At 48.7% G+C, this 27,334-nt stretch overlaps 1 protein-coding gene across 1 annotated transcript in view; it reads right to left on the bottom strand.

The window, feature by feature from the left end:
• Nucleotides 1-27,307, bottom strand: part of LOC146197556 (uncharacterized) — a 115,069-nt gene extending 87,762 nt beyond the window's left edge. The window contains exon 1 of the mRNA XM_084599461.1: nt 27,143-27,307. The gene's annotated coding sequence lies outside the window, so the exon portion shown is untranslated. The remainder of the gene's footprint in view (nt 1-27,142) is intronic.
• Between the last annotated feature and the right edge of the window lie 27 nt (nt 27,308-27,334).

Here is a 27,334-nt window from a genome sequence, read left to right as displayed (position 1 = left end):
GATCGCACTGGCACGTCTGAAGTCAGCTCAATATCGTGCTCAGTCAAATCAGTTCTGCCTGGCCTGTCCACGAAGCAGGCCTCAAACTCTGTTATTATCTCGCCCAGATCGGACAGCTGGGATTTCTTTAGTTCTCCTCTCTGCTCCGTCTTTTTGAGAAGCTCCTGAGCGTTGCTTCCTTTTCCGCTGAGGCAAATCAAGTTGTCCCCCATCTCCTCGGGAAGGTTTAACGTTAGATTTACCACGGCTTCCCTCTGCACATAAGGCTTCATAAGATTGCAATGATAAATGCGCACTTCTTTACGCCTACCGGGAATTTTCACTGCGTAGTTAGTGTTAGAAAGCTTTGCAACGACTTCAGCCGGTCCTTCCCACTGTACTTCGAGCTTATTCTGCCTTGAACTTCTCAGCAACATCACCTGGTCCCCGATACAAAACGTCCTTTGACGGGCTGTCTTATCATAGTACACCTTGGAACGAGCCTGGGCTGACTTCATGCTGGCCTCAACGAGTTCCTTAGTGTTATGTAAGCGATTCAAGAGGTTCAGAATGAATTCTACTACTGTTGGGTCTTCTCCGCGCCCCTCCCAGGCTTCGCGCACCATTCGCAAAGGTGAGCGCAGTGACCTTCCGTACACCAACTCGGCTGGGCTAAATCCAGTGGATTCGTGCGGCACTGACCGCAAAGCGAAAAGCGCTGCAGGCAGGCAGGTATCCCATTCGCGCTTGTTTTCATAGCACAGTCCCCTCAGGACTCGTTTGAGAACAGAGTGCCATCTTTCTACGCTGTTGCTCTGCGGATGATGGATCGAGCTATGCACTACCTTAATGCCGCATCGCTCGAGAAATGAGGTGGTGAGGACACTCGTGAAAACGCTACCCTGATCACTTTGGACCTCGGAAGGGAATCCAACTCGTGCAAACACTGACAGCAGCGAATCCACTACACTCTCGGACGTCACCTCGCGCAGCGGAACAGCCTCTGGAAACTTTGTGGCTGGGCATAACATAGTGAGGATATAACGGTACCCTGACTCTGTCACAGGAAGTGGCCCAACTACATCTATTACTAACCGGTGAAACGGCTCGGTAATGATTGGTACTAACACCATCGGAGCTTTCCACTTATCTTGCGCCTTTCCAACCCGCTGGCACGTGTCGCATGACCGTACAAAATTTTCCGTGTCCTTAAAACATCCAGGCCAATAGTATTCTTGCAACAGCCTCTGCTTTGTTTTCTTTATTCCAAGGTGACATGACCACGAGTTGCCATGGGAAAGTCGTAGTAAGTCTCCGCGGTACTTTTGGGGAACGACTAATTGGTCCCGCTCTACTCCGCGCTTATCCTTGAATAAGCGATACAGCACTCCCTTTCTCATCTCGAAAGAAATATTGTTTGCTGTCTTAGTGGCGCTCCCTTATCTCCTGTATCTTGGGATCATTGGCTTGCTCTATAGCTAAGTCCTCTCGGGTTCCACTTAAAAGTCTCGTGAGATTACCAGACACTGGCGGCAAGAGGTTACTCTCAAGAACGTCCTCATTCCGCGTCTCATCAAGCTCCCTTTCAAGTTGACATATCTGAGATGCCTCGCTCTCAAAGTTTTCTGACCTGCTATCTTCCGCATTTACCACTGTTTTAACTGCCGTTTCCTCCGCTGTGGATTTTTCTGGAATGAGCAGTGTAGCTAGTTCTCGCGCCTTTGAACGTGTTAAGGCTTGCACAACTCTGTCTCCGAAAAGGATGCCCCTCTTTCGCAGCAGCATGTCCGATTTGTTGGAGAACAAATACGGATAGCACTTAGGAAGCTTTCCTGAAACGGCAGCCTCGGTTGTTAATTCGCCGAAAGGGCCCTCGATGACCACGTTCGCGATCGGCAAGCACACACTCTGTTCCTCAACTACCTGTCGGATCCATGCACACTGTCCTGTATAGTCGGAAGGCGATACATACGCCGGATGGACAACATCCATCGTTGCGGCCGAATCGCGCAGTACCTTGCAAGGCTTCCCGTTGACTACTAGGTCATGCAGGTAGGGTTCTAAAAGCTGCATATTTTCATCGCAGTCCCTGACATACGAGAAAGCAATCTTTTCTTTCCGGCAGTTGACGGCAATGTGACCCTGCTCATTACACCTAAAGCATGTGAGCGGCTTCCTAGCCTCAAGCTTATTCTTTGTGTTCTGCACGTTGGTCACTTCCCCACTTTTCTCACTGCCGTCCTTTCTAGGGAATTTGCCTGAAGAAACCTTCATTTCTTCGTTTCCAACTCTAGCAAAGTGCCTTTCCTGACGGTTTTTCACACTGAACTTGGGATTGCGGGGCCTATCCACTGCTGGGTTGCTGAATTGTCGGCGCGAAGCATACTCCTCAATAAGTTCGGCAGCTTCAGTTGCCGACTTAATTTCGCCTCGGTCCTGTAACCAATTTCTTTCTTTTTCTGGGAGGCAGTTATAAAACTGCTCCAAAAGAATTCGCTCGACTATAGCGTCCCTATCACTGTAGGAATCTGTGCTCTTTAGCCACTCGCCCAAATTTACTCTTAAATTGTACAGGAATTCAGGGTAACTCTCATCCCTGGACTTAGTAGCGTTCCGAAAACGTTGTCTGAACGCCTCGGCGCTAAGCCTATACTTTCTCAGAAGGCAAGCTTTGACCTTCTCGTAGTTGTCCGCGTCCTCCTTGCTTAGCCGCGCGACAACCTCCGCTGCCTCGCTGGGCAGAACCGTCAATAATCTCTGAGACCAAGTGTCTCGCTGGAAGGACAGTTTTTCGCAGGTTCGCTCAAAGTTAGCCAGATACAGACCGATATCCCCTGATATCACATATGGCTGCATGTACTTTGACATCTTGAAATCTGCCTCCTTGTTGAGACGAGGTACCGCTAGCTGGGGACAATCGCCCGACCTCTTGCTCAACTCTAGTTCTAATTTCCGGAGCTCAATTTCTTGGTCCAGCTTTTTTGCTTCTCTTTCAAGCTTCTCACGTTCGTGCTCCCTTTCCTCTTTTTCCCTCTCAAGTTCACGCTCACGCCTCTTTTCCTCTTTTTCCCGCTCTTTCTGCTGTCTGAGCTGCTCCTCCTTTTTTTGGGCGATGAGGTTCCATGCTTCACTGAGCTCCTCATCATCGGCTCCCAAATCTGTGATTGCCTTTATAATCAAAGGTTTTCGTGCCAAACCACTTGTATCAATTCCCAATTCCTCACACAATTGCAACAGTTCCGGTTTCTGCAGCTTTTGTAGGTCCATGATCGCTCCGAGTGTCGGCTACTTCCAAAACAACAGTGCAAACTACCAAACCTAAAGGCGTTTCCACACTCTCTTTACCAGTTCTAAAATCTAACCCTGTTCTAGAACCTGGTCCACATCAGAAGAAAAGCCAAGCACTCACCCACACATGCGATCGATGTTCCGAGCTGCTCTCTTGTTGGCCGATTGTTGCGCCTGCTTGTTGCTTGAGATGCCACCTCCGATCACAAGATGTGGCTTGTAGATTCTGATCCACCTCGAATCACCAGATGTTGTAGCTTGTAGATCCAGATCCCACCTCCAGTCATCAGATGTTGTGGCTTGTAGATTCAGATCCCAACGCTGGTCACCAGTTGTCGTGACGCTGGGACTAAGTCGACCCGGCCTTCACTTGGTAGCGTGCAGAGACTCGGGGTTGAAGAAGGACTGAATCTTCGAAGTTGGTGAAATATGTACAAGCAGGTTTAATGGCACTTTGAGAAAACTTATTTACAAGATTATTTACAAGAATATTTACAAGAAAAAGAAGGGTACATCAGCAAAATGGCAAGCGTTAAGAGTTCATAGCGAGAAGCGACTGGATGAGCCGTTTACCCAAGGCTCAGAGCGACATTTCGTGCTCTGCAGCGTCCTTAAAACCCCCTATGTCCAGCCCCTCTCTGAAGATGCGGACCAACCAAATCCAGGGCACGCCCCTCAGATATCGGCATCCAATCGAACACATCACTGCACTGATGGTCTGAAGCACTGACTGGCCCGGCATTGTTTCGTTGAGCCTGGTCACTTGTTGGCGGGAAAAGCTTGGGAACGGCGAGGAGGTACATTTCTATTCTTCAGCCAAGAATCGATAGGCAGCTGGTTCCGGCAAGTGGATTTACTTCTCAGAAACCCAAGTGCACGTGGGCGCCGCATACGCTCCCAGCATTGTCCGTTTTCGACAATTGCAAATCTTTCCTGCATTCCCGGGAAATCATTTAATGGCCGTATGCGTCATGCTCCTTTCTTGTCCTGCACGTCAGCGGACATGTCACTCTGTCGTCTCCTTTGGATAGGAGGCATTCATCACCGGAGGATAGCACTTCTCGACTGGAAGGATGAACAAAAGAAAGAAAGCACTCCCTGCTATTTCCCGCAGGGGGACGTTTCTTTGTGTTTTTCCAGACGTTCTCTTGACAGGGTCAATTTGGCATTTGCAGGGTGTCCACAAAGCAAAACAGGCTTACAAAGAGGATTTATGGAAACAGGCTCACTTAGAGCCATGGGACCATCACCACATCTCCACAGCACTTATCCATGCCCACAGGCGAACAATAGAGCGCGCAAATGCGGATGCATGGTCGTAACAGCTGTGAGCGAGCAGCAGCGGCGAGCTCCGCAACGCAGGCGGGCCACTGCTAGCGGCCGGTTACAGACCTCTAATTGCAACCACGTGTATAACTGCGAAATTGGTTAACCAGCTTGCTATAGAGTTAATATCGTAGAAAATGTTTCCCGCTATCGGTTAACACGTTCATATTATGACGAATGGGCAAATAATCGAGTTGTCATTGTCTTGTGCAACCCAGACGAAGACAGGTCCACTTGTCGAAACGTTGGCTCGCCCTGCGAACGGAGGCTTTCCCCTTTCATATCTTGTGCAGCAAGCATTTCAGCGAGCAAGGTCTACGGAGCTGGCGCCAAACAGTTTGCTTGCTTATTTATTTATTTTTACTTTAACCTCAGGGTACAGAGTACACTGCGGAGGGGAAGGGCTCCGCGATAGCGGCCGAAGGAGCGGCGCGCGCATTTACACTCGCGCCCTTGTCGCATGTGAGGCTAACGAAGAATGGGAAAGATGCTGGCGCCGTCATGGGATAGTGTCCTTTTAAAGCAAGAAAAGTTCGCCTGAAAGCGTGAGAAGGGAGGGGGGGGGTTAAAGAGAAAAACAAAACTTTCACCGAAACAATAACAAACTAAAAAATTCTGGCCCCACCGGTAGCATACGCTTGCTGAGTCGTCCTCTGCAGCTTCAGTAGTGTTGAACTACAGTAGCTTTTAAGTGTCCGAAAAAGCAATTAAGCATGTCGTAATATGCAGTGGTAAAACGGTTAACGAGACAATTCTGCGCAAGGAAAGCAAACATCTGTCAGAAGCACGAGCGGCAATGAGCGCAGTCATTATTTCGCAGCATCAAGCATACCTCTGAATGGTTGCATTAAAATATTTCTTCACGTCGTCCCCGCTTTTCAACTTGCTTGCTCTAACTACGCTCAAGGCGGAAGTAGAACGGGGTCGCTTCCGGCCGCAGTCCGAAGCCATTCAGCAGGCCACTCGACAGCTCCGCTCATCTCGCAGAGAAATCGTATTACCGCGAGGTTCAGAGACCGCTTACATGTGACTACTTGTGCAGCTGCAGTTCTTAACGTAATGGCCACAACAACGCTGCAGCCGTTGTCTTCATCGCAAAGGTTAAAGCTCACAGGGCTACGCTTCGACAGCTCGCTGGTGAAGTGCTTCCTTGGAGAATTAGCTAGTGGTCCTTTAGTGCATCACGCCGTTCACGCGGGCACTGCCAAGAGGAGGTGTCACGGTCTGCCATCGCAATGCTATTTCGACGGCGAGCTCAGATTCCGCAAATGCAGCATGACCCAAAACAAAAATAAGAATAATTAACGCACACAGTTAATCAGTGACCTATTAGCATACTGCCTCATACATACCGTCCGCAAGTATCCCTCAACACAGCCACGGGGCTAAAATAAATGTGAAGTCTTTATCATAAAACAATTACGGACAGACCAAAAAAAAAAGTTCGAGAACACTTTGGCGACTAAAGTGATGAAAGGCGAAAGCCTGAGTGCTGCATTCTGCTACGCGACTGTTGCGCATGTAGCGATGAATGCTGCTGCGAGTAAAGCGAGCGAATACTCTCACATTCTACGAGTGCATTTATTCGGTGAATTCTGCTTGGCAGCGACGAGAACGCGCTCCTTGTATCTTCGCAGCTGTGCTACTTTTACTGTTGTGTGGTTGATTTTACCGGGTACGAGGTATTAATTAGTATTTTTTTAACTGCGCAACTGTAAATAATTAGTATTTATTATTTAAATAATTAATGATTAACTAATCCTTAATCACCAATTAGTAAGTAATTAGTATTTTATTTGGTATTTTTTAATTACTACTTAATTAGTAACTGATCATGATTGACATATGGCTATATAAGGCACGCATTCGCGCATACTGTGGTGGTGCTCTGTGATTGGTCGAGACCGCCATGAGGTCATCCCGTCTCGACCCATCAGAACCGCCGCAAAAGCGTGACACTTTTGCTGACGACAACGATGAGGCAAAAAAGGCTTTCGCGTTAAACAAGAAAAAAACGCCCAGTATAGCTTTCCTTTGGCGAATCAAGGCCGCCTGCCCCACACAAAATCAGACAAGCCTCCGTACCAAACTTGGGCTCTGCACTAACGAAGATTTTTACAACCCTCGCCAAGTGCCATCCGATGACCACATAAAAGAAAGGCCACGGTTTGAGAGAGACTGCAAGCATATCTAATCTCCTTATCATAGCATGTTCCGGCTTGCCCTGCTTAAGCTGCGCTCTGCACCACAAAATGGCGCCCGTGACGACACTCGAACACCCCCAACTTTTCTGGGACCCTACGGCAGGGAAAAAAACAAAACAACAAAAAAAAAAACGACAGGTATCACCACGGCCTGCTGATTTCTACACTGAGAATGTGCACAGGCACCATATCTGTGAATCAATCTATATTACCGCAGAAGCGACCTTTTCATAATTTATTTGTTAGGACACCGCCGAGACCGTACACTGTCATTTTTACTGCACGTATACTATATCGTGAGCGCGAAGACAGGGCATTGGAGCGCGTAAACGGCGCATTTCTTTGAACAGCCCGTGGGAGAATGGCCCGAGCGGGACCGTCACCGACGGTCAGCGGGCCACTCGAGAACGTGCGTGGTCGATACTATCGGCCGACCATTTGCTGCCGCTTCCTTGCTCATTACGCGCGCTCCGTTCAAAGGGCACTCGGTGCTGCGTACGATGGCGCTGCAGAAAAGTGTGTGTGTGTGTGTGGGGGGGGGGTTAAAACCTCTCATACCGCAAGGTCGCTCTGAGGGGCAGACACAAAAGGACGAGGTCAAGAGCACAGCGCGAAATTCCCACCAAGTGGCTCACGAAAAGCGAGGAGCACAAAAAAATAAAAAACGATAATAATGGTTGTGTTGTATGGTGCAGCGCACGTAAAGCGCAGTGGTGCACACAGTTTGCTGTGTATTGTAGGGCTTACGGGGCGTAGGCAACTTAGGCTATTTTGCGTCAAACGCAATGTGATAATCCTTAAAATAAAGTCTGCACTGTCCCCCACCCTCTCTTTCGCAAGGTTCCTGCACATGCAATAGAGCATGGCGAAGTATAGAGCAATGCTAAGCACACGAAGATGGTAGAACAAATCACCCAAGCAACCACAACAAGTGCTCGTCTACTCGCCTGAAGCTCAAAATGTTTAAAGAGGGGAAAAAATGTGCACAGAAGGTCTGCAGTACAAGCGGAGCAACACTGGCAATGTTCGCTGGAAATCTCCAGATATAACGTTCTCGTTCTTTATCGAGGTAATTTCGGAGAGCCTCGTTCAGCGCGAAGTGCGTTCGCGTACATACATGCCGTGACTTGTGAAGGCACGCTGTACAGCCGCATACATTCCACAAAAGCATCTGGATGCGCTCAGGACCTAGGCACACTATAAAACCACGCTAATTTGGCACCGTAAAACAAGGTGAGTGAACCGGGGCCTACCTTCCCACGTTCGTTCCCTCAACGCATCCTGCTCTAGTCGGCGGTGCTTCGGCTCGCCGGTAAGTGGCCAGCGAAGCGCAGCAGAATGCTGCGCCGAATAACGGTGATTTCTCCAGTGCTGGCAAGCCCGGATTCTGTTCCTTAGCTCTCTTACAAGACCTATACTATAACGATTCACTTCATACAGTTAGTCATCACACTTCGGTGAGCGCGGCGGGAAAATCGGATATATAGTAGACTTGACATTTGGATTCGTGACTATATACGTGGCACCCTGCACGGCAGTTTTACGAGCTTCGCCGAACAATGCGGCATGCATTAGACAAGGGCAAAGGGCCTGACAGAAAAGCAAAATCGCTGTTTGGAGTTCAAAGTTAAACTCAAGAGTATCCCGCGGCCGTATATATATCTGTGTCGCTGTCCCGACAAGAAGTCAACGCGATTGCTACAGCGAATACCAGACAGTCCATGTACCGCTGTTCCCGCTTCTGCCAAGCGCGTGCGTGCGTACACCATACCAAATTTACTAGTGACACCCCCTCCCCCCGCAAAGAAAATGACGTCTTCACGATTCCAATAGAACATAGCCAGCCGGTGTATGAATACCATTCCCGACAAACGGAAACTGCGCCGCGGGAAACAAACCCCCTCAGGCCTCTTTTATTTTTTTTTCCCCACACATACACATTCACGCACATCCTAAACACACGGCGCGAAAACAACGTCCCACGCGCTGGTGCCGTCAATCATTCGGTGCATGCGAGTTATCATCAAAGGTCCCAACACTTACACGCCTCGTGACCCCTCCAACCTACCAAAGTCGATAGTGTGGCGGTGGCGACGCGTGTTTCGAATGGCGCGCGTGATGCTATTGTTTCTTCCGCATCGGACGCCGGCCTTGGCGGAGCGAGGGCGCAGACTGCCTCTCGTCCGGCGCCCATCAATCACAGCCGATGCTCGCTTCTCTCCATTGCTGCAGTCTTGGGGCAGCACGACTGCGTCTGTGTAGAATACTACGTGCACTGGCGAAAGCCACGGAGTGCAGACAGCCTCGGGAAGGCCGTCGTGCACCGGGCCCCTCAGACCGTCGCGCACGTGCTATACACCAAAGTTAACAATGAAGACAAATAAAAAAAAACCACGGATGACCCTATCAAATGGCGCCAGATGGCGGCCATTGCCTTATACGCACCACATGCAGAGTATATGCGCAAATCTGTTCAGAGAGCGGCATGCTAAGGGGCCCACGAAAGTTATTTATTAAAACTAAAAAATGCTCACGAGCGACAGGTATCCCGTCAGTCCTCTCAGCAACTCAGTTTTTTTTTTTCTTCTTTAACCTAGGTTCATCAGCAAAGAACATAACGTTGATAGAAAATGATGCTCTTCCTCTTAACTCAGCGCACGCAGGCGCGCAAAAAAAAAAAAAAAATGAAAACAAGTCGAGAAAGCGGTCAACCTCGTCCCGTCCTGCCTACGTAACTTGGGAGCGTCCAATGAGCGGGCGCACCCAGCAAGCCCCACATGACGTCACCGGGTAAAGAGCGCGCGGCGAGGTGCCGCGTTTCAAAACTTTTTAAACTACTTTTTAAAAACTATTGTAAACTATACGCTCAACGCAAGCCTTTTAAATATGAGTCTTCCAAAGACCACCGCTCTGGATTTCATCACTTAGAATATTACCGCAGTACAGTTTTAGGGGCCATTCAACTTTCGCGTACATTTAAAGTTGAGCACGTTTGCGCATGCGCGTCGGCAGGGGGCAAAAGGAGCACTGCCCCCCCCCCCCCCCCCCCCCCTCTCCCCCTCCAAGACACACCACGTAACGGAGTGCTTCTTTACTGTAAGCACGGTATACTTGGTGGCACGGGCAGAGGCATATTATTTTTTAATTATATTTGGGCAGCCTCACCATAATATACGAAAGTATAAGCGTTAATAAACCTTGTGAAACTTGCGATCCTTAAGAACAGAAAATTCCTGATTTTTTCATTCCTCTACGTTATGTCCTTTGGGTGCTATGGAGTCTCCCTTTGACTGTTTCAACCAACACCCGTATGCATGCAGCAGTAACTGAGCAGCTTTGGCGTTCTGTTGCAGCCTTCCAAGGTCGCAGGTTCGATTCCGGCAGCGGCGGCCGTTTTGGGATCAAGGCGAAAGAACGCCCGCGTGCTCAGCGAGGTCAGCAAGAGCCATGGGTGGCCTAAAGTAATCTGGACACTTCCACTATAGGGTGTCCCCCGCATCCCCTGTGTGGATGACACCGATACCAGAGCTCACTATCGGGCCAGGACACAGAGCGAAACCACTTGCTTTTGGTAGAATTAGCCAGTAATGATGAGTCAGCATCATTCATTCGGAATGTAATACGGAATGTAGTAGTCGTTTCTGGGACACTAGGAAAAAATGAATAGACAGACAGATAACTCGCTATACTGCTTTTTAATTTTACTCTCCGGCTCCCGCTTCGTGTAGAATGATGTACCACTTCGGCTCGTACGCAGCGGACAAGCAGCTAGCTCCACGAGATGCGAAATTCAATCTGGCGCTGTACAGGTGAGCACGACACTTCGCGTACGCGCCTATCAATCACGTTTTGAAACAAGGCCATGAAGGAGAAAGGCGCGCGGGAGGGGTGAATGAGACAAGTCGGGAAGGTCTTCGAGCAGTTTTAAAAGAACTAAGACGAGCGTTAGTTGCCGATTCTCCGAGACGTGCGCGCCGCAGAGACAAGTCGCAGGCGCGTACACATTTTGGAGGGCACAGATCGAGCCGCGCCACACGCGAAAATTGCGTTTGCATCCCTCACAGTGCGCCACAGAGCGGCAGCTGTTTTCTGTTTTCGATCGGTATTCTAGTTTTGCTATTTTCATAGATTTAAAGCGCCATTACGTTTTAGCACGGATGCACAGTACGGGAGAGAGAGAGAGAGAATCCTGAGACGCGTTCTGTGCAACTCGCGTTTATATGTCAACAGGGCAACGACTAGACCGCACACGAAAACAGGATACAAATGGGAGAGTATGCGTCGATATTCCGCAACTCCTATTCTGCTCCGAGTATTGGTAGCACGTGTACTGCGGGTTCCGCGCGCAGGAAAAACTGGCACCGCAACACGCCACGTGCAGCTCGATCGTGAGAACGAGCGTCGAATGCCGCGTAAATGGAAAACCTGCAACGACCCATTGATCCGCGGGCCACCTCTCCCGCAGCTTTTTTTTTTTTCCCCATGTGCGGAAAAGCCGCAGCGTGCCCGCTAGCTTAGCAGCCCCTTGCATGTACACCCGTTATCGCAGTGCCCCATCTTTCAAAGCGCGCGCGCGCCGACCAGTTGCAGTAATCGAGCACCTCCTCCCGAGTCCCCGCACTGCGCTTTGGCCATTGAGGAAAGCTTCGGGCCGTCGTCCCGTTACCCGCATTCCGTGCGCTTGGGCGGGGCGAACACAAAAAAAAGGGTCGAACGTCCTCAATATTGGCAAACCACGAACCACACTGCGAAGCCAGGCATGCAAAGACACGATAGCGAAGTAAAGAAAGCTTTAGGGGGGCGCAGAGCGAGACGGATTAGAAAAATTAAAAAAAAAAAAAAAAAAAAACTCGCAAAGACTGCAAGGATGCGCACTCAAGGTCACGCACGACACGAGCGCTATGCGATGAAACGCGGGCTCAAAGGGAGTAAATGGGACGCAGCAGGAGAGAACGCGATGAATGCAGTGGTGCAGTACATCCTAACAGCGTGAGCACGAGAGAGCTTTCCACAATTTACCACACGCATACGCCGCGGCGTCTGAAACGCGCACGAGAGAAAACTCGCGGTATTTAAGGAAGAGACTGGTCTACTCCGCAAAATTTGTCTATACGAGTGAGGTAATCGATCTGCGATCGATTACTTCCCGGGTACAAAGTAAAATTTAAGCGCTGCCTTGCGTCTTCACAGCAATGCGTCAAGGGTGAGGGGGCAGAAATGGCCATGTTTTGCAGCGACAAAAATGAGCTAAGTTTGTGAAATTCGGAGACCATCATAACGATGTGTGCGTGCGTGCATCCAGAAAACAAAAACAAATAAAACCACGTCAACCAGATTTCAAGGTGATCTTCTATCAATAAAATCTCCGGCGATCATCTTGACGAAGGCTCAAGACCCACAATGCAAGACAGTGGTGGACTGAAATTAACAAATGCAAATATCAAAAGGCACTGCCACAGCCAACATGCAACATAAGAGCACCATGTAACACGAGATTAATAAATTATATAGAGATGAATTCAAGGAAGCACAATATAAGTAAAATACGAAAAACAAAAGTCAGGACACCACGACCATCGGTCACTGAACAGCGCTGCGCAAAGCCAAAATCTGCCCACGTCTTCCCGCCGCAGGTCGATCGTGAACACGTCGATCCATCGTGTGCTGTAAACAGTATATGAGAGCATGTCCTCTCACCAACGTTCTTTTCACTAACCACCAGCGAGCGTAATAAAACGTCAATGTTTGTTTCGCTACCGCTGTTGTCGCTTTTGAAAACGCGCGAAGACGTCAAGCAAGCACGATATATGCATTTCTTTTCTGCCCTGAAATGTACGATTTTTTTTTCTGTTTTTGCCTTACAACGTACTTGCTGCGGGGCCTTTTGCTAGCATCCGTAACGAAGGCACGGGATGTGAGGGGCGGTGGCGCTGCTCTTGGCCCCCCGGAGCTGGGAAACTAGGGAGGAGGCTTCATCCGTTGTGGCGAAGGCCATCGTCGCTTCGGAGGCAGACGACGGCTTCCTCTCTTTCAAACTTTCCTCTCGCATTTCTTTCAACTTTCTTCTACCCGCGCGAAGCAGCAGTGGCGGCTCAGCAAGAGCCTGTTGGCCGGCCAGTGCGTTTTCTTTTCCTTATTCCTTCAGTCGCAACAAAAGCAGCAGCGGCCAAGAAAAACACAGGCGGGTGTGTCTTCACCTTTTTTTTTTTTTTTAACTCTGTTAAAGTTTTTCCCCTCTTGTTTCATCGACCTTCCGTACAATAAGCAGCTGCGTTTCGATGTAGGCGGAAGGCGAAAGACAACTTGCAGGCGTGTGCGATGCGAGTGCACGTTAAAGACCCCAGCTGGTAGAAAATTGCCCAGACCCCTCTCCTTTCACCCCCGCTTTCATCATTTCGTTCACCGCGGAAGATCAAGGTTAAAACTATAACACCAACCCGTAAGTCGGTTGCACAACTCAAGAGGAAGAGTGCAGGGATTCGTTGGGACGCTGCGGTCTCCAATGCGTGCTGGACGATCCAGCGCTGTTGAGTTGAATCAGTTGTGTGCAGAAGGGACCCCCACGAGTCGGGTATTTGCGAGACGTGTCCACATGATGTGAAGTAGTAAGGCAATTTGGTAACAGTCTTTGCACTAAGGGGAGACTAGGGTGCGATAGAGTCTGCTGTATAGCCACGGATTCAGGAAAGTTCCAGTCCGCAGCTCTTGTTAGAGTACTGCCTCACGTCTGGAAAGTGTCTGCGGCAGGGTAAAGAAATAGGCCTAGTCTGTTACCTTCAGCCGCGATACCTTCAACCCGGCAGCTGAAACCTCGGCGAGATTGTGAGGAGCTGAAGCCCTAACCCAGAAGTGAAACGGTGAAACCATTCGTGCGGCTTTCCTTTCCAAAAAAAAAAAAAAAACACGCAACTTTCTTTGCTATCAACTCGTCTCTAACCTCGGTGGCACGTGGCTCTGTACCATACTCATTGGTTCTGCAACTATGCTTGGGCACATGCCAATGCTCGCCCCGCCTACATTTACTGCGCGATGCTACTAGAAGACCCTTGTGCGCACTACTGTCTCTCCGCAGCATGCTGTCCTGTCCGCAGAGGTATTCAAAATGGCGCGTCCACTTGCCATATCATTTCAAGCTTTGCCCACACGCGTAGCACGCAAGTATTACAATACATAAAAGTAACTCAAGTATTACATCAATATGGGAGATTAACTGCTCGTTACTGAGAGCCAAGCACGATCATCGCAAACCGATAAGGTGCTCCAGTTACACCACCACAAAATCCCAGGACGCCTTAAAACGTGCCTCAAGAGACATATATTTTGGTGAGGCTACCAAAAAAAAATATAAAATAATATGCCCCTGTCCGTGCCACTGCCTCGAGAGACAGGCTGACATAGCCCATGAGTTTATGGTGCTAAAAGGAGCACGTCGGCGCGGGGGCAAGGCCAGCTTAGGGCATCATCAACAACTCTGCAGAGGCTGCATGCAAAAATAACAGAGGGCGGCACACGGAACGAGTTCCGACATCCATCCCTTCCCGCTAAAGTAGCATATTCACATTCGCAAGCCTTCGCGGAAGGGGCACTTATCAAGCATCCGCCTACGACGGCCCATTCCCTGCTCCAAACTCACCTGGAGCAGCGCGTCACCGTGGGGCGAGCAGCAGGCGGGCCGCAAGAGCCGGCGCAGCAGAGGCGGCGTGGGCGACGCAACCAGCGCGCCCAAGGACGTCTCGGAGATGGCCAGGCGACGCGACGCGCACCACCCAAACGCGGCTACCGCCGGGTCGTGGCCAGAGCCTCCACCGGCAGCCGAGAGGCGCACAGAGCCGTCCATCACGCCGACCACCACCATGGCTCCCACCTCGGGTGGGCGTTTTTTCGTGCGCGACTCAAACTGCTGTCTGACTCTGTTCCGATAGCGCAAGGCGAGGAGCAAAGACCGACGAGATCGGCCGTTCGCACACGACGAAGATGCCTCTCCCTCCCTTGCGGCGGCCCTCCGGGGATAGCGACAATACACTGCGCTGCTGGACTCTTCTACATGCGGCGCCGGCCTCCTCCGCGGATGGACGACACGGCACACAACAGCAGGGAAGACCAGCGTGTGGCCCTCGTTTGTGCAAGGCGGCCGCGGGTGAAGCGGTCCGTTTCCAGGGCAAAGGGACGACGCGAGTGAGAAGGACGCGGGGGAGGGGATGGCGATCTGCTTTCGGCCAGCTACAATGCAACTGACGCTCGCGCGCGCTAACGACGGTCCTAACGACTGCCGGGCCGTTGCAGCCGCCGACCCGTGCAACTCAGTGTGTGAGACGACTGCTGCGCCCAGAGGATGCTGCTGGCCGTTTCCTGGCGGGCAGTGCAGTTCACCCAACCAGCGTGGGTGCCCGAGAAGGAACGACACCCTCCCTCGTCGCGTCACCGCGGATGTTGTCTTTTTCTCTTTTTGCACGCCACTTCCACGAAAGACAGCGGCGGGGACGCGGAAATAAAGATATAAAAGTGTCACCCAACAAAACAACTACGAAGACAAGACTCAAAAGAAGAAGAAACGACGAGCTCGAGAAGGCATCAAGAGCGGTGGCGGAGCCGTGACGGCCCGGGAGGATAATTCGGCAGCAGCAGATCGTGATTTCTGGCGCGGCACTGCGCTTCTTTTTTTCTTTTCCTGTGTTGTATATGCAAACCGGCCTGCATCATCTTGCTGCCTTGCATATGTGTGCACGTAACAGCCGCTACCACTCCCTCCTCGCTTAGGTGCGCAGGGCCTACTCGTCTCCAAGTTCAGTGTCGCGGGAGAGGGGCCAGGAGGAGAAGGAAAGATGCGAGGGAGAAATTTGTCGCGTTCACCACTGCGGCGTATGTGGAGCAGAGAACTCCACATCCGTCGTCCAGGAGCGAGCTTTCTTGGGCAAGATGCCTAACCGTATCGTACCGTCACGCCTGCACGGATCAAATAAACGTACCAGACGACGGGCGACAAGCTCCGACTGATGGCGCAGACGTCCGCAATGCAGCCAGCGATGTTATGAAAAGTGGTGGGGGGCGAAGGCGGCGGCCGTCTCGACAAACCGCTCATTACCGCCCTTCTTTTGCGACTTGCAGTAAACCATTCTCACGAAGGCCGGCCACTGCAGCATAATCCGAGGTACGATGCGCGCTTTCTTCGCTTCGTTTTTAAATTGATTTCTACCCGGAGGCGTGTGCCGACACAGCCCTAACTTCCGCCGGCAGTTCTCTCCTCGCCACCGTCGGTTAAAACCAATGCGGCCTGACGAACACCCCGCGCGACCGGAAGACCGCGGGCGCAGCAGACGCGGATAACATGGGCGATCCGACAAGTATAGACGAATCTATAACCAAGATCACCTTCCTCCGCAACAAGAGGGCGGCGCAATACATCGTAGCCGAAAATGACCACGTTCAATGTTTGCTAAAAGACGACGTTATCTAGCTGGACCTGTGGCCATGAGTTACATGCCGCAGAAGCAGAGAAGAGGGACGTTCCTCACTAAGCGCCACTAGCAGTCACGGGCTAAATGTGCCCGGGAAAGGGGGACGCGACGTAGCTATGGCTGTCACTTCGTGTCACTGAGTGAGAACAAGAATTCCGAAAGCGTAATTGCGCCCTAATGACGAAAGCATCACGCGCCTCTCGTGAACGCGCAGTCACTTGGTCACCGCAGGCTACTCTGGCCGAGATTCACAGGGAGGCGAGAACCAGCGCTGCAATTCGCGGCATCTTTGATGAATGTCTGGAAATTTTTACAGGGTGAACTGCACCTCTTGAGGTTTAAGGGGGTGTCTCCTGGTCAACCACGGAGGCAAGTGGAAATGATGCCACGCAAGAAGTCGCGGTTCACGGGGCCGGGAGGGAGCGCGCCAGCACGAAAGGTTACACGCAAGTGCGTCACTTTATGACGTCGGCCGCTCACCGACCGAAACTCCTAACGGCATGTGAGGTCTGGCCCAGCACCACACAGACACGCCGCGGTGGCGCAGTGGTTGTTGTTGTTGTTGCGACTGTAGTAAGAAGGGAAAGAAAATGCACGGGCCAGCTGCTGACTCCGTAGCTGAGCCACCTCCGCTGCCTCGTGCGTACAAAAGAGAAAATAGAGAAGCCTCGTGCTGACTGAAGAGAAAATAGAGAATAAAGAGAAAGAAGAGGACGCGCGTCGCAAGAGCCGTCGTCCACCACCGAAGCGGTGGCGGTTGCAATAACGGCCTACGACAGATACAACTCCGGTAGCAGGCTAGCCCGGCCCAGTCCCAGCCCCATAGGGCCAGAGAAGCCACCCCCTACCCATCGCAGTGGTTAAGATGTCCGACTATACTGTGCCGGAATTGCCGGGTTCGAAACCGATCGGTGGAGGTGGTGGTAGTAAACACATTTATTTGATATTTAGAAGGAGGTATGTTTGGCGCAGAGTTAAGGGCCTCGGCCTTACAAATACTAGGTGGAATCCCTAGTCAAGGACCTCATTGGCGGTTGCCGCCGCCCGCGTACGACGCGTTAGGCCCTTTGGCCGGCGGCTGCGTTTCGATGGAGGCGACACAGAGTGGCGTTCATATGAGGTGCGATGCCAGTGCACGTTAAAGATCACCATATAGTCGCAATTGCTCCGCAGCCCTCCACTACGACCCCTCTTTCCCGGACTTACCGATCTCACTCCTACCTTGCTCCCCTTCCTTACGGCGCGGTTCAGGTGTCCACAGAAGTAGTGTGACAGTACAGCGCTTTTCCTGCAAACCAATTATATATTATTTGATACCTGCGGCCCTGTGGGACAATTTTATTGCTTCCGCTCCGCCAATGATCCACTCACTGAAGTATACACGCCAAGCTGACCTGATCTTGCGCGTCGACCAGCCTGTAACCCGAGTCGCCTGTTGTTGTTGTGGCTGTAGGAAGAAGGAAAAGAAAATGCACGGGCCTGCTAATGGCTCTGTAGCTGAGCCACCTCCGCTGCCTCGTGCGGACAGAAGAAAATAGAGAAGAAAGAAAAAAGAAGAAGAGAAAGACAGCTAAAGGGTGGCTATTCCTGGCTCTACGGGGCTGGGACTGGTAGGGCAATGCCGCTGGAGGCGGGCGCTAGCCTGCCACCGAATTTTTATCTGTTGTAGGCCGTCATTGCACCCGCCACCGCTTAGGTGGTGGACGATGGCTGTTGCGGCGCGCGTCTTTCTCTTCCTCTTTTTCTTCTCTAGTTTCTTCTGTCCGCACGAGGCACCGGACGGCTCCTCTTTCTCTCTTTCCACTTTCACTCCCACCTCCCTCCCTTCTCTTACGGCGCGGTTGAGGTGTTCACAGAAAACAGCCCCGCCGGGGTGGTGCAGTGGTGAGACGCCCGACTACTGTGCCGGAGTACCCGGGTTCGAACCCGACCTCGGCGGCTGCGTTTCGATGGAGGCGAAACGAAGAGGCGTCCGTGTGCTGTGCGATGTCAGCCCACGTTAAAGATCCCCAGGTGGTCGAAATTACTCCGTAGCCCTCCACTACGGCTCCTCTCTCTCTTTCCTCTTTCACTCCCACCTTCCTCCCTTCCCTTACGGCGCGGCTGTGGTGTCCACAGAAAACAAGTGAGACAGTTACCGCGCCTTTCCCTTCCTATAAAGAAATCGGGTTCACAGAAAACAAGTGAGACAGTTACCGCGTCTTCCCCTTCCTATAAATCAATCAATCAATCAATCAGCGGAGGTGGCTCAGCTACAGAGCCAGTAGCAGGCCCGTGCATTTTCTTTTCCTTCTTCCTACAGCCACAACAACACCAACAACAACTTGAGAAAGTTGATGGAAAGGCCATTGCAACAGCTTGGCCTCAGTTTAAGTAGCCCGACATTGTTATCATTTGGCGCCACCATCCTTGGTCAGTCACAAGTCTGTTCTTACCGCCATGCATTTTTTTTTTTTTTTACTGAAATCAAATCGTTTGTCTTGCTAAATATTTCAACATCACTTGTTCTACAATTCCAGTGTCAATCTCCCATGTGTGTTACCACTTTTCATTTTATATTTCATTTATTTCCCCTTTTCTTTCCTTTCCACTACCCCTCAAATCGCATTCGTTTTTTTTGTTACATGAAAGTATACTTCAAAAAATTTCTTTGCTACCCAATTCTTAATAATAATAATAATGATTCACAGGAAGGGAAAGGCGCAGTATCTGTCACACTTGTAGCTGTGGACACCTGAACCGCGCCGTAAGGGAAGGGAGGAAGGTGGGAGTGAAAATGGATAGAGAGAAAGAGGAGCCGTAGTGGAGGGCTACGGAGTAATTTTGACCACCTGGGGATCTTTAACGTGCGCTGACATCGCTTGCCGATCCCCCTCTGTGGGTATGTACCATATGTTATTTGGTCAACAACAACAACAATGCGCGCCGCAACAGCCGTCGTCCACCACCTAAGCGGTGGCGGTTGTAATGACGGCCAAACCGTAAAACTGGTTTATAAGAAAGGAAATGAGCAGTGCAGCGATTGGGGCTAGTCGGTTGAGCATTTGTGAGAAATTCCCCGCTACGGTGAGACACAAGGAAACATGACAACCAATACCGCTTGTCCTGCGTAAGATTGGTTGTCCTGTTTCCTCGTACCTGTTTCATGCTGTAGCACGCAATTTCTCAAAAATACCTTACAATGCCTGCCACACTTATCGGTGGACACCTGAGCCGCACCCCGAGGAGAAAAAAAGCTGAGATTGAAATTTATGAGACAAAGAGAGAGGTATCGTTGTGGAGGGCTTCGGAATAACGTTCAGTCGTGCCACTGGTTTTAACGCAAAAGCATTTCTTGCCTCATGCCTCGTGACCACAAAGTGTGACCAGAAAACGCCCTTCGCACTGACAAAAAAAAAACAACAAAAAACTGTGTCATCGCCAGGAGACAAACCACTACCCCCTACGATCCCCAACCGAGCGCGCTAACCACTATTCTACACCGGGTTTTATTTTTTTCTTCGATGCACGGGAAAACTTACAGGAAGAGAAACTAAAACAACTCATGCCTCAAATCACCGGGCTGCATAATGCAAGCCCGCTATAGCACAGTGAATCCCCACTATAATATATATAATTGGTTCACAGGAAAGGAAAGGCGCAGTATCTGTCACACTTGTTCTGTGGAAACCTCAACCGCGCAGTAAGGGATGGGAGGAAGGTGGGAGTAAAAGCGAATAACCGAGCCCTGTTACATGGACTCGACAGAGTCGGGTCGAGTAAGCCTGTCGAGTAAAAAACCAGTTGTCGGGTTCATGTATACCCAGTCGGGTAGAGTAAAATAGCCGCGGAGCGGGTCGCGTTAACTCGCTAGCAGGGGGTAGGTTACCTCGCTTGACCCGCTTGTCTAAAAGCATGTAGACTCTGTCGAGTCAGCGAGTCGAGTTATGGCGAACTCTGGGATTAAAAAGCAACCGGAGCGGCGATGAGCGTCAGCGAAGTTGAATGCTTTTTAGCCCTCATCAACGATAAAAAAGAATAATCGAAGCTCTCAATAGTAAAAGGCAACGGAATCAAATACGAGTAAAAAACTTGCACAATAACTACAAATCTCGACGCTACGCGCCGCTGCGATACTTACTCGCTAGAAAGCGAGTTCGTGTAGACACCAATCGGGTCGAGTAATGGTGACCTCACTTACTCGACCCGGTGCTGTCGAGTCCATGTATACAGGGCTCCGTAGTGGAGGGCTCCGGAGTAATTTCAGCCACCTGGGGATCTTTAACGTGCACTGACATCGCTGTTGTCGTGCCTGTAGGCAAAAGGAAATAAAAATGCACGGGCCTGCTACTGGCTCTGTAGCTGAGCCACATTCGCTGCCTCGTGCGGACAGAGGTGAGACTGATTGATTTATAGGAAGGGAAAGGCGCAGTAACTGTCTCACTTGTTTTCTGTGGACACCTCAACCGTGCCGTAAGGGAAGGGAGGGAGGTGGGTGTGAAAGTGGAGAGAGAAAGAGGAGCCGTAGTGGAGGGCTACGGTGTAATTTCGACCACCTGGGGATCTTTAACGTGCGCTACCTCCTACCTTCCTCCCTTCTCTTACGGCGCGGTTGAGGTGTCCGCAAAAACAAGCGAGACAGTTACCGCGCCTTTCCCTTCCTATAAATCAATCAGGTGGATCGATCAGTTGCCCCGCCGGGGTGGTGCAGTGGTAAGACGCCCGACTACTGTGCCGGAGTTCCCGGGTTCGAATCCGACCACGGCTGCTGCGTTTCGATGGAGACGAAACGAAGAGGCGTCCGTGTGCTGTGCGATGTCAGCGCACGTTAAAGATCCCCAGGTGGTCGAAATTACTCCGCAGCCCTCCACTACGGCTCCCCTTTCTCCCTTTCCACTTTCTCTTCCACCTTCATCCCTTCCCTTACCGCGCGGCTCAGGTGTCCACAGCAACAAGTGTGATAGATACTGCGCCTTTCCCTTCCTGTGAACCAATTATTATTATTATTATTATTATTATTATTATTATTATTATTATTATTATTATTATTATTACATAAGTCGTTAGCCAGGAACACAATGTTTAAAAGCTATGGCTTCAAACACTCAAAATATAAAGACAATTGGGCCAAACCTTCAAGTTTTTCGGAGAGCAGCGTTTTAACACGAATATAAAAAAAATGCAAGGATGGAGATTACAGCTTGAAGTGACTTCTTAGACCGGTTGCAAGCGTTTCGTAATCATTGGAAGATGCAATTTATTGAATGATAAACTTTACTTGGGAAAATTGGGGGTTAGGGGCAGTGGGTTAGGAAGGAGCAATGGGTGCCAGGGAGTAGAGTCCATTGACGGATAACGAGAACGAGAGACGAATGAAAGATTAATCCGAGCAAAGATGGGTTCCATTTTCAGTTGGTGATCAATAATGGGCCGGCGTGATATGTTACAAGGCAAAGGAAGAGTGTCTATATGATTTAATTTGTAGAAAAAGGACAGTACGGAAAGCATTCTCCGTCTTTCAAGAAGAGATAAGTGGGGGGCTTTTTTATTTCAGTTACACTTGCTGATCGCGAGTAGTCTTTTAGATATGAAACGGGCGGCTGTATTTTGCAGAGAATTTTTTTACTAGGTGTGGTTGATGGGCAGGGCTTAAAGTCAGGGGGGTCTCGGGGGTCGAGACCCCCCGCGCTTAAAAGTACAAGGATTGAATGAATACGGAGCAGGCAACCATTTATTTTCTTGTCAGTGGAAATGGAAACATTTCTATTATTTCGACAGTTTCGCAGTGAGTCGTAATAAGAACCATGAACATGTTTTCTATAAGCCCCAGAGGGAAATAATTTCTTCCCGTTTGTATAAAACGATGTGAAAAACAGACCACCAGCCGCTTTCTGTCTTTCCCTTTTTATTTCCCTTTCCGCCTGTGCTCGAATCACTAGAGACCCCCACCCGATGGAACCAGACTTTAACCACTGCTGATGGGGGTTCCAAAACAAAGAGGCGTAATCCAATTTCGAGCCGTTCCGTTTGAGGAAGCCGAGTGTTCTGGAAGCCTTGCTAATGATCATATCTATGTAACAAGCGAAGCTTGAAGCGAATTTGATGTTCCTTTTGCACTATGTATTAAGAGAGAGGGTAATTAAACTGACGGAAATTGGAAGGCGTGCCATGCAGTTTGTATTTTTTTCTTTTATTACTGTCTTGGCAGCAAACAAAAACAAAATACATTTACGTGACAATAAAAGCAACAATCACTTTCTGGCTAATGCACGATGATAGAACGGATTAAATGATTTTAGTTTGTCGAGGACTGACAGCCACTCAGGTTGAGGATCTTGCTGCTCGAACATTTCCTGTGTGTTTACTAGTATGTATTCAATTTTCTGTGATTGGTGATGAAAGATTGCGCCCAAGAACCTGTAAATTTTTCCGAGCAAGATGATCCCTTGCATCTTTGGCTATACTGAGGAGGGAAGATTCTCCCTGTAGCCAGTTCCATGTTGTGCTCGCTGATCAACCTGTTGTAACTATGTAAATTACTCTATAAACCTTCAGTTTACCTCCCCTCGAGTCCAGTTGCTGCCAGATCCTGTCAACTATACTATCTCTACAGTACACTAGAGCATTCTAAAACCCCAAGCGTCCCTTTTCAAACGACGGGGTAGTGACAGTCACTGTCATGCTCAGCATATGTTTCTATATCTTCAAGCAATCCTTCAACTTTAACAACTTTAGTTATACTTGCAATATTTTTTAATAGCATTTTTAATTCTGATTTAGCATCCTTACGTCTCCGCCGTGCTATTTAATAACCAATCCACCATACACTTCTTGCTTAGCTAACTTCTACTGCAGATTCGTTCACACTTCCTTAATCTCTATAGCCATCAACATCTGGATGGCTACTGTCCCATTCAAGTATAAGATGCTTAAATTGCTTATACGCATCTGCCACACAAAGGAACAGGTTTCGTTTTCTTGCTTTAACTTATTTTTGTAGCTTTATGTTTTGAGACGTCCTGATCTAGCTTCAAAGAGAAAGCTGCTGCCTCTTGAAGTTGTCATAGAATGCTTCTTGCTTAATTTGCTTTTCCTTGTTTTTATATAGGTCTAAGTCTGCTTTTTTTTTTTTTTTTTTTTTTTTTTGCCACCGAATTATCTAATTTTTAACCTCTGTGTTTATTACCTGCCATTTAATGTCCTTTATTTCTCATTCCTGTCTTCCTACATACTTACTGGCTGGTTTTCGCCTACTTTTCCACTGTGAGTTAACATACCCTAGGTATAAGTATTTAAATGCCTTAACTGCCCACCTATTATCATACAATTTCCTGGGGTGTTCTTCATATTATATTTTACTCTGAGCTTGTGCTTCGAAAGATGCCTACCTCATGTCTCCTTGTACTCCCTCGTTTTCAGTTTTGCCATAGCCCTCTGATGCTAATCATCCCATAGCTCTCAGACTAATTTCTGACACTGACAGAACTTTGCCCTTCACCACAGAATCACATTCGCAAACGTAAACCTTATCACCATTGCTGCTTTCGGTGTTTAAGCCTATACAGTCCAGTAGTTTATGTAAGACAGTTTTTTTACAACCTGGCTTGGTAAATATGAAACACATACTATCATTCCAGTGCCCGCCTTTGCAAAAGGCTGCGAGTGTGCAGCACCAGCTCTGACCATTCAAGTGTAACATTGGCACTGGCTTCACTCAAAACAAATTATTGGGTGAAGGCTTAATGGCTTGCTAGCCTTGACATAGTGAGTAAATTGGCCACCACCAACATCCTGAACCGTGGAAAGAATTTCCAAATAGCACACTCCAGTGAAGTATTGTCAAGAACCAGCATCGATGCATGTGCACCTCATCACAGCTGGTGCAAAAGACACATGCTCTTTTCTTAAACGTGGCTGAACTGCCAACATACATTACACAGCATGTGTATATTACTTTTTAGACCTCGTGTGAAGTATGTGTAGCCTTTTCTTTGGTGAACTCTGGCCCCATTCTCGTTGACGGAGCAGAAGAACTATTATCTGCACTGTTTTCAGAATGCACAACCCATTTCAGCAAGCACAAGCAGTTGTCTGCTTTCATGGATGAGACAGTTGCACCATTTTGGCACTCACCCCAGAGAAGGTGTCAGTCCTGAACTTTTCCTAATTGGACCTGTACAATATGTGCAATTCTTTTTAAACGAACGATGTTGAGTAGAAAGTTCCACGTTGCCCCACTGAAGTGAGTCACTATGTACAGCACAGAAAGAACAAGTTTATATAATGCAGACAAATCAACATACTTTAAATTGTAGTTATATACAAACAAAGAGGTGCAAAATATAAGAAAACCAGTGATGTCATACTCAGTACCACCTGAAGAGGCATTATGAATACGGAAATAGAAATGTTAAAATAATGTTATTTATTTGTTATGCAACAATGCTAACCTTCTAAAAATTAATATGTAATGCTATTTTTCATGTTTGAAATATTTACAGAATGTGTCATATAAAATTAAAAAGTAATATTAGCAATAAAACATTTGCATATTTTTAATGTTCAAATCATTTATGTAATGTTTCATATAAAAATAGAAATTAGCATTACAAACAAGCACAGGTGTAACATGAAAATATAAAGCACATGAAGCTTGTTGTACCACTAACAATACATGCTTAGCGGTAAATCGGTGAGGACACTAAATAGGAGCCAAGAAAGCATCTGGAGGCACTTACAAACAAGGACTTTTTCGAATCCAGCAACCCTTAGCCAGCAGTACCCAGAGCAATTCTCAGATAGATGCAAACTATGTCACGATAAGGCGGATCTGGTACATATGATATGGACATGTTCACATATCGAAAATATAAATCAAGAGAGAAAAACAAAAGAATTTTGGGTGACTCTACTGTTGAGCTCACACCCTGACACGCAGCTAGGAGTAATTCGACTGGCCGAATACGCCGCCTGGATTCAAGGACTCCAGGCCGCCTTGTAGGCGGATAGATTGACGTCCATCCTGTATCTCTTGGATATTAAAGTTTTACAACCACCACCAGCTGTGCTATAAGTCAGGACAACAGTATGTTTCAGTAATGTCTGAATTGGAACATTAGCTTATAGCGTTATGAAAATGTTACAACATTAAATAGTGTTCCGGATCAACATAAGTTTACTTTAAGCCCCTAATTTACCACTTTTCTAGAGCTGTTGATCTAATTTTGCGTAGTAACAATAAACTTTAACCAACAAAACTTTGCAACTAAGCGTCTTGGCTCCATGCCAGCCAAAAATAACACATTTACTACAAAATTCTTTAAAAACTAACATGTTTATATGTTTGAAGGTACCACTTGTAGGAGTGTACGTATAAGTCCGAGGCCGGGTTAGCAGCATCAAGTGGATGCTTGAGTAGTGATATGCATTATAATTGTACTATGTAGTACTGTGCTATTGTACCATTTTTATGTAAGAAGGGAATCAGGCAAAGTAAATAACAGTAGACAATGCCACAACAAAACCCGTAGCCTAAAAAAAGTGGAAGTGCTTAACTATGCAAACACCGGAACTGTAACAAAAAAATAATATTAAAGCAGCTCTCCCCGCCCTGGCAATGCCTTCGTATACGGGCTCTAGTTTCGTGAGTGCTTTGAGCTTACGAACTGATTTTAATACACATTAATAACAATTTAATTTATCTGATATCCTGCAGATGTGGCTTAAATATCCCATCATTCCGTGTGACCTGCTCCATGCTCGTCAGGTGGTGTTTCCTCAGGGCTTTATTTATTTAGAGGATGAAAGGGAGGGGTTACAAGTGCCTGCGTGCTCTAGTATATGTAAAGTGGATTGTTGGGCCAGTTGGTTGGACATTATGTTAAAACAGCGATAGAAACAAGGATAGAGAGGAAGACAAACACACATTGCGCTAAAACAGCGATAGAAACAAGGACAGACAGGAAGACAAACACACATTGCGCTGTGTGTTTGTCTTCCTATCTGTCTGTGTTTCTAGCGCTGTTTTAACACGCGTATGTAAGCCGTTGCGCAAAACCAGTCACGAGCTCAAAACAGGGTCCGCATGTGCAAGTGGCCGCGAGCTCTTGCCTTTGTACTGACTCAAGTACGAATAAGTGTTGAAGGCATCCAATATCCAAAGCACAGCGCGACAAGCTGGCAGTTTTAGATGCAGGCGGTTTAAAGCAGCGGATATCGTTACCGACGAAACACACATTGAACTCATACGCTGGCACAATAAAAGCAGCTGGCCATGCTAGGCTTTCACGCACGGCCCCCGCGGCAAAGCCTCGCCGACGCTTGCCAACAGCGATACAAACGGAGCCGCGCGCAGAACCCCGTGTTATATGCATTGTTCGAAGCACTTCCAGAGAAAAATAGACAGGGCGTTTCGTGTGCATCACCCCGAGAACCGCGCATGCGAGCAGCTAGACGACGTTCTCTGTCTGGGTGAATCGATGCGTCTGGCCGGATCGATGGTGTTTTCATGGATGCTAAAATACTACAAGCGCTGCTGAGCCTTACGGGGCGTGTCAGAAGGGATCGCTACACCGACAGCGATGCAGAGAGTGACAGAATACGCGCGATAAGCAAGGGCACGTCACCGGCAGTTGCGCACAGCTGGAAAATCCGAGTTTCAGAACTACGACAGCAGGTTTCGCGAGACCCATAGAAATGACAGGGTCACAAGAACGTGCCTTCTTCACTGAATTACAGGCTAAATGAAAAGTCATTTTTTGCTTTCGATCACCTTGTATACTCCGATCGTTAAGAACTGCGCTGACATGAAGGTTCCTCAGAGCAGCGGGAAAGAACACATTAGCGAGTACACACTGAGGACCGAAGGCGCGAACGTAACCAGTCAATTTCGAAGCAAGAACCGCCACTCACATTACGAAGTCCGTTTTCTGCTGCGATGAGCCACTGTCATACTCCAAAGTCGGCCGTGACGCGCTCAAATGGCATAGAGAAAAGAATGCGTAAAACAAACTCAAAGAGCTATTTTCTGCTGCTGTGAACCAACTCGCCAGCACCACTTCCACTTGCAAACCAAAATTTTTTGTGAAGCACATAGTTGCCGAA

This window comes from Amblyomma maculatum, chromosome 3 (assembly GCF_055883805.1).
Source record: "Amblyomma maculatum isolate TAMU_Amacu chromosome 3, ASM5588380v1, whole genome shotgun sequence".
In the NCBI taxonomy this organism is placed as follows: domain Eukaryota; kingdom Metazoa; phylum Arthropoda; class Arachnida; order Ixodida; family Ixodidae; genus Amblyomma; species Amblyomma maculatum.
The sequence above is the reverse complement of the archived record's forward strand: the minus strand, read 5'-3'. Positions and strand labels throughout refer to the sequence as shown.